The sequence below is a fragment of the Anguilla rostrata genome, chromosome 8, assembly GCF_018555375.3.
Source record: "Anguilla rostrata isolate EN2019 chromosome 8, ASM1855537v3, whole genome shotgun sequence".
NCBI classification, from domain to species: domain Eukaryota; kingdom Metazoa; phylum Chordata; class Actinopteri; order Anguilliformes; family Anguillidae; genus Anguilla; species Anguilla rostrata.
The window spans coordinates 52,115,247-52,123,054 of record NC_057940.1 but is presented as its reverse complement, the minus strand read 5'-3'; positions in this window follow the sequence as shown (position 1 = coordinate 52,123,054).

Here is a 7,808-nt window from a genome sequence, read left to right as displayed (position 1 = left end):
TCTTGTAAGGGACCGTGTAAGGGAAGGATGTTTTCTACAGCATAGAACGTTTGCGATTTTGGGAGAGGGTCAAAAGCACCTGTAAGTGGTGAGGAGGGGTGAAACTCACCACTAATTTTTGCAGGAGAGGGCCAAACCCACCTGTGATTTTGGGAGAGGGCCAAACTAACCTGCGATTTTGGGTGAAGGCCAAACTAACCTGTGATTCTGGGAGGGGGCCAAAACCCACCTGCGATTCTGGGAGAGGGCCAAAGTAACCCCGTGATTTTGGGCGAAGGTCGACGAAACTTTCAGTGGCGGCGAAGGGTCAAAGGCACCTGTTGTTCTGGGAAGGGGGGGGGGTCAAGCTGACCTGTGATGTTGAGGATGGGGTCCCCAGACGGGACGCCCCCCCCCCGTGCGGATGTGGCAGGGGGAACGCCCTGGAGCGCTGAGGCTCGCCTGCTTGTTTTTGCTCAGCCTGGACTTTCAGGGTGATGAGAACCAGCCCTGTTCCATCCCACCCCCCCCACCGGAAGACAGCAGCCAGACTGAAAGCGCTTTGGAGAGGGGGAGTGGAAGGGGGGGGGGGGGTGAGCTGGATCCTGCATGTCACAAATTCTCCAGCTGCGCCTGTTTAAAGGACTTGCAGTGATAAGACACAGATGACTTTGATTGTGTCAGGAATCCAAGTTTCTCTCAAAGGGGTTTTTCATCTGCGCGTCCTGGAACCGTTCACATTTAGCATCTCCTCCTATTCTTTTCGCTAGCCAGAGAACTTTTTTTGTCGTAGCAAAGAGCAAAAGCATTTACTCTACTCACATGGCGAACGCGGCAATATTCATCAGCGCAGTTATTCCACGTGCTTCAGAATTCATTTCGACGGCTGCCTGTCGACAGGCCGCGTGTACAGGACGAGCACGTTGGCGTAGGTTAGAGGCGTGAGCGCCGTTTCCTGCCGTTCTCGGTACCTGTAATCGGTTAAACCGATGGGGAGTTCCTCCTCTGCTGGAGTTCTCCCAGCCGGTGACTGTGACAGATACATTTGCACTGTCTGTGCTTTTGCCATTCCTGTTTAACTGACCTTTTTTTTAAAAAAAAAAAGCAAACTCTTGAATTTGGACATTTTTCCTGGTATTTGAGCCCAAAACATGCTCCAGTTCTGTACATGTTGCCTGTTTTTATTTTTTATTTTTTAATCACCGGAGAATAAAACATTAATCACCAGAGAATAAAGCATCTGTTTTTAAACACTCCTGAAAAGACCCTTTCATTTAAGAGTGCTGAGATGTCAATGTTACTATCAATATTACTTGACAATTCAGGCATAAAATATTTATTTGGGGCTGACATATTCCTGTGATGTATGCCACAAGTTTAGACATGCATTAGAAAATTCATTCCTTTCATTTGGCATTTTAAAATTTATGCTGCACTTCTGAAGCACCAGCCTGTGTGCCCAAGTAAACATGCTTTCACTGTAAAGACGTTCAGGTGCTTTCTCGGAATGGGTAGGGCGAAACGTGTACCCTGGGGTTTGCAGCGGAGTTCCAGGCCGCGCAGGGACTGCAGAAGAAGAAAAGTTCAAAGGAGACATCCCATAATGTCCACATCTGTGTCTTTATCTGGCCCGCATGTTTCTTTTTTCTCTCTCTCTCTCTTTCCTCTCTCTCAAAAATTTTTTTGATCGGATTAAAAACATCATTTGGTAATATAACTTCACAAGCTCTGCAGTTTTGGATGTAAATCCAGCGCGCTAGCTCGGCAATGCTAAACACATGGCGCTCTGGATTCCATTCTTATTAGCCCGTATTTTTCTTCTCCAGCCCCCCCCCCCCCCCCCCCCCCCGCCCCGTAGCCACCACAGCCCAGCGGGAGGACGGTTGGCGTTATTGGCAACGCCGGGAAGCCGATTGGTCATTAGAATCTGCCAAAGTTTCCTCCGCATGCGTAAAAAAGGATAGGCGTATTGAAAAGGTGTAGCGTGTGTGCTTGCGTGCGTCCGTTGTAAGAAAAGAGTTCGTGTGTTGCAAGATTTGCTTGTTAATACACGTTTATAAATGGACATGGTAACTTGTTTTTTTCCCCCATCGTATACATTATTTTTTAGCTTCGACGCAGCTCTATAGCTCTGTCTGTCGGTCGGTCAGTCGGTTGGTCCACAAAAGTGTCCCACCCCGTAGCGGCCACAGTTTTCACCCCAGGAGGCTGAAATTTGGCATGGAGTTTGGTCATGACCGAAGGTAGAGCTGAGTAACTTTCAGGCCGATTGACCAAGAGGGGGCGTGGTGATGGGCGTGGCCTATCACAAAAAGGCGCATAACTCCCAAATGGATTCACAGACACCACAGGGAGTTTTTCCTTGCCACTGTTGCCTTAGGCTTGCTCCTGTGGGGGTTTAGGCTAACAAATAAAGTTCGTTGATTGTTGTTGACAATGATTTGTGGAAAGGTGTCATGAGCACAAGATGGGTCACGTGTTTTGTTGTGAGGGTGTGCGTGTGGATGCATGCACACATGGATGCATGCGCGTGTGCGGTCGCAGCTATTGCGGATTCGCGCTTGTATTTTTCTTCATCCAGTGGTGGTAAACAGGGAGGCAGAAGGTAAACATGCCTCCGCACTCGGAAGTGGACCTGAGGGACCGATAAAAATGAACACAGAGTAACATTCATGCATGTCACAGATACAGAAAATGACATCCTGATAGGTCAGTCATTTCTGGAGCATCAGCACCCTCCTCGTACTGTTGCTGATGGACAATGCAACCCTGGTCCCGCAGTGCTAGTAGGGTTTCTGGATTTTGTTGACCTTGTGGGTTTGAGGCATCACTAAGAGGCTCGGCCTGCATATTCACTGTCTGAATACTGAGACCCTGAGTACCTCCAGCACATGTTCACCTGTGTTGCTTAAACCTGACGTTTAACTCTTTGGAGAGTAGATTTTGGAATTTTCAAAATTCTAAGTCAGTGTTCTAGAACTCACCAGTAGTGATTGTGACATCGGGATTGGAATTTTCAGTTAAGAACGTTCTAATCACATAATTGTGATGTCACACCTTAAAGGGGTAAAGGGGTTAATGCAATTATGTAATTGTAAGTTTGGATGGAGCAAAAGCCAGGAGCGTGTGTGGCACCCCCAGACAGGGGATTGCCGACCCCTGCTTTAGGAAGCAGTTTGCGTGTTTCGCGCAGTCAGGTTGGGTGAGGGAGCCCTTACCGCGGGGCTCCGTACGGGTTTCAGCTTTTGAGCCGACTCTGTTCTACTCAGGCTCTGGCTGTGAAGGCTCCAGTCGTATTTACCAAACCATAACTTCCCGAGGGACTGTGTGCCATTCACAAACCTCGGTGCGAAGGCTATACCCTTCCAGCAAGAGTCTAATCAATCAACTCTCATCTAACTGTCAGCCAGGTCCAGTGCAGAGAGTGTGAGGTAGTCTATGCTGGGAGCAGACCAGGAAATAACAAGGACAAGGCCCGACCCGTAAGTACTGCGGTGCGTGTGAATAATCGGGATTCATTCACTTTTCACTGTTTATTGCTCTGCCTGTCACTCAACCCCCAGAGCAAAATTAATACGATATTTAAAAAAACGTCCAATAACATTAACCAACACTTTTTTTCTTTCCTCGCCTTGGCCTGAATCAGTCAGTTGAGGCGAATAAAACATCCACTGTGCTGATGGATGGCGAGGCACCAAATTTAAAAGACCCCGGGAATGGTGGCCCGAGAGAGGCAGCCTAATGATAAATGTCCGGACCGTGAAATGCACCGCTTGCGTAAGTGCTATGATATATGGCGCTATCTTACCTACCTGCTCTCGCTGTCCTAGCGTCAGTGGTGCAGCGCAGGGAGCCAATATACACGGGCCGCTCTACGTTCTGCGCCTTATTCCTCTATCCTTCTTAGTCACGACCCCTCCGAGAACATCCATAGAATGAGTCTCACAATCAGGGCCTGGATGTTATCCCGGGGGGGGGGGGGGGGGGGGGGGAGAAGGGGGCCAAGCGCAAGGTCTCATTTCTGTCGCATTTATTGGACAGGAACGGGCGAAAACAAATAGGCAGAGCGGCTAATCGCCATTTACTGCGCCAGACGAATGCCGTGAGCCGCCCCTGTATGGATTTCAGATTAGGGAAGATTAATTCTCCCGCTGTGACGAATGTAGCCTCTTGCGGGCAGCAAGAAGTTCCAGAGTGCAAACAGCGTACCTGCGGACAGCAGAGTACCGAGCCGGAAGAGAGCTGCCGACGGAGAGCTCCAGGCCAGCACAGGCCGGCTGAGAAGCTTTTCTGCATGCGCGATGCAGCAAAGCAAACCGTTACCAGCGGTCAGAAAAGAGCTCTCTTCCCGTTAGCGGGGGACCCGTTAGCCTGTAAAACGATTCAATCCACACACCAAATGCATTTCTTCAGGACTCCGGGGGAATGCGATGCTAAAATCAATCCAGTCCCTTCCCCCGGCCGCTTTCTCGGATTCCTTTCGCTGCAAAAAAAAAACAAAAGCATCCTCTTGATTTTAGGACTGCAATTTCAACAGGCTGGCCTTTAATAATGCAACTTTTGAAGCGAAGAGACAGTTATTTTAAATTTAGCTCTTTTTAACAATCTCTGAAGTGCGCTTTCTAATGATTTATGTGTTTTGTTTATTTTTCTCTGAATGACATTCAAAAAGGCTGGGACAATGCTGGGACAAATATCCATTGAAGTAGCTGTAGATGGGGATTAGTTATTGCCGAACATCTTGTTGTCATTATGCGGTTTGATGGCCATGACAGGGAATATTGCTTACAAGTGCCCCCCACATCTGTAAAGAATTGAATATGCTAAAAGAACCACAACAGTCATTGTCGTGACGACAAAAAGAAAGCGGTTTTTTTTTTTTTTAATGCAAAAATGACTGCAGGGGCTCACATGGCAACCGTGATGCCCCCCCCCCCCGGAAACTCTGTCCCAGTTCCTGGTTCCATCATATTAAGCTCTACCTGTTCAGACAGCAGTCATGGGGAAATGGAACGTACAAAGCCGACAAACATAGCAGACAAACTGTGGTGGCGCTACGTTCTATTCATTCCTTAACCCTTTGGAGAGCAGGCTTTATTTTAAAGAGGGTTTTTCTAAATTCTAACTCAGTGTTCTAACCATTGGTTTCAATTACCAGCAGTGATTGTTACATCACCGTTAGAATGTTTGGTTAAGAACATTCTAATGACCAAACTGTGATCTCACACCTTAAAGGGTTAAAAGGGAAGCTAGAATGAATGATGTAAATTCTTTGCGGTACTGGTGGCTTCATGGTGGATTCATTTGTATACCCCAATACCATAACACCACAGATTTTTGCATACATCCATGTTATTAAATCTCACTCTATTTAATTTAACCATGGTGCAGCGTAACTGTGGGGAATAAAGAAAAATGGGGTGTCTACATGAGTGCCTGTTGAGAAGACCCACACAGTCATTGTACAATATTCTCTCACAAACATATTTCAGACTCACCGAAGCCATCCTGTCAATATTACTATTTGCAGGCACAACACACACACACACACACACATATACATATATATATGGCACATTCATAAGCATACTTACACACTAACAAACACTCATGTACATTCTCTCTCTCTCTCTCTCTCTCCCCCCCCTCCCACACACACACTCACATGCGCTCACACACACTGCGTTTCCCGTAACTGTGAGGGAAATATGGAAGTGATCCTTTCGGCCAAACAGCAGAAATTAAACCGCTGCAGACCCCCCCTTAAAGAACCAAACAGCCTTTGAGTCCGCAGGAGGAGCGGAGAGGGGGGGGGGGGGGGGGAGAGGGGGGCACCGAAATGAACGTATCTGGAACAGAGGAGCCCACGTTTGCGTTCACAATCACAACGCTGATTCGACTCAAACCGCAGCGCGACCGTCTCCTGCGCGCCTCCTGATAGGAGAGCCAGCGGCGAGTCGGTCTGCGCTCGCCTCGCTCCGCTCTCTTCGTTGTCAGATCACCTCTCCTTTCCTCCCCTCCGCTCTTTTCCCGTTCCTCGTCTTCGCTCGGCGAATTTCCTCGGACTGCAGCGGGCCGCGGGAGCGCCTTTTGCGTCTGAAGAAGGGAAACGCGTCGCGGACGCTCGACGCAGACGCTCGACGCGTCCGCCTGTTTCGTTCACGTCGCCCGCCGTCCTCATCGTTACGGTCGCACTGACGATATTGACAACAATCGTAATTGGCGGCAGGTGACAACAGACAGCAGCAAAAGAAGAAAGAAGAAAAAAATTCTGCACACAGCGTCCTCTTCACAAGCTATCTCACCCAAGACCCCCCCCCCCCCATACATTTCTAAATAAAGACAGGCGACACCACGGTACCTCTATTCCTGGCTGCGCATCACGCAGGAGAAGTTGAGGGGTTGGGGGGGGGGGATTTGAGAAAGAGGGGCAGGATTTGAGGAAGTGTGGATTTTCACGGTGCCGTAGGGAAGCCGGGAACACATAATTACAGCACCACACCGACTGGCCGTTTTAATGCGCTCACGCTCCGCCGGGTCTTCTCCCGCCTCTGCCTTGCTGCCAGGGGACTTAAATACGTAAACAGCAGGTGTGCTGACCTGGGGTCAGTTTTGCCTTTTTACCTCACAGTGGACAAGGTATGAAATACGAACAGGCAAAACCTGATCCCAGGTCAGTATTCGTGCTCTCAAACACTTTAAATGGAGTACGGATACAGATCACCTTCGTGCTGCTCTTTTCTCTTCTCACTGACTGGGTCGGAAGGGGGTGTGGTAGGTCCCCCATCACATTTGGCTCCTTCTCTTCCTGAGGGGTGTGGGGGGCAGGGGCCCAGCTGTAGTTGCGGTCGCTCAGAAGAGCTTTTCGCCGGGGGGGGGGGGGGGGGGGGTTTCTCTGGTCAAACTCGACTGTTGTGTGAGACCAGAGACATTGTCTCTCCTTTCTCTGGGAACAGCGCGGTGTCAGGAAACCATTATTAATCTGCCTCTTTTTTTTTTATTTTTTTTTTGCTATCAGATGCTTCTTATTAATGCGCTTCAAAGAGGTCTGTCTCAGCGTCTTACTCTCCCCTCCTTCTCTTCAAATGTGTCTCTGTTTATTTGTCGTTCTTTCTCTCCTTCAAATGGAACCAGAGGAAGAGAAGGCCTGGATCCAGTCACTCCAGTTGTGACCAGATGTTTTTTTTTTTTTTTTTTTCTGGTTGCTGTTACTTTACAACAGGGGTCCTCAATCTTACCCAGAAAGGGCCGGTGTGGGTGCGGGGTTTAGTTCCAACTGGGCAGTTACCCACCTGATTCTACTAATCGAGGTGCTTAGCAAAGACTCCAAGGGGTTGATTAGTAGAATCAGTTACTGCTTGGTTGGAACAAAAGCCTGCACCCACACCGGCCCTTTCTGGATAAGACTGAGGACCCCTGCTTTACAAGAAGCTGAACACGCACCGGGAGAGGATTGTTTCGGATCTTGGTGGATTCTTCGGCCTGTTTCGTGCATATAGGCGCGCCTCCAGGGAAGGACACCGGCCGCCAGGGTGGTTTTAAGTCATGAAAATCGATCGCAGGCGGGACCCACCCTGACACTGAGGCACTGGGGCTTCCCGTCTCGCCGTCAATCCATTGTGTGGTGCCCAGAAAAAAAAGAAAAAAGCCTCTAAAGATTTAGAAGGGGACACTCTGTGCCTTGTAAGCGTCGCAGCCAACCTGTCAGAGAACGTCGTGATCTGAGCGGTTTCCTCGCCCAATTTTTGTTTCGTCAAAAAAGAAACCTTGTTAACTTCTCCTCCACTTCACGTCTGAACCGCAACAGCACTGTACAGCACTGAACAGCA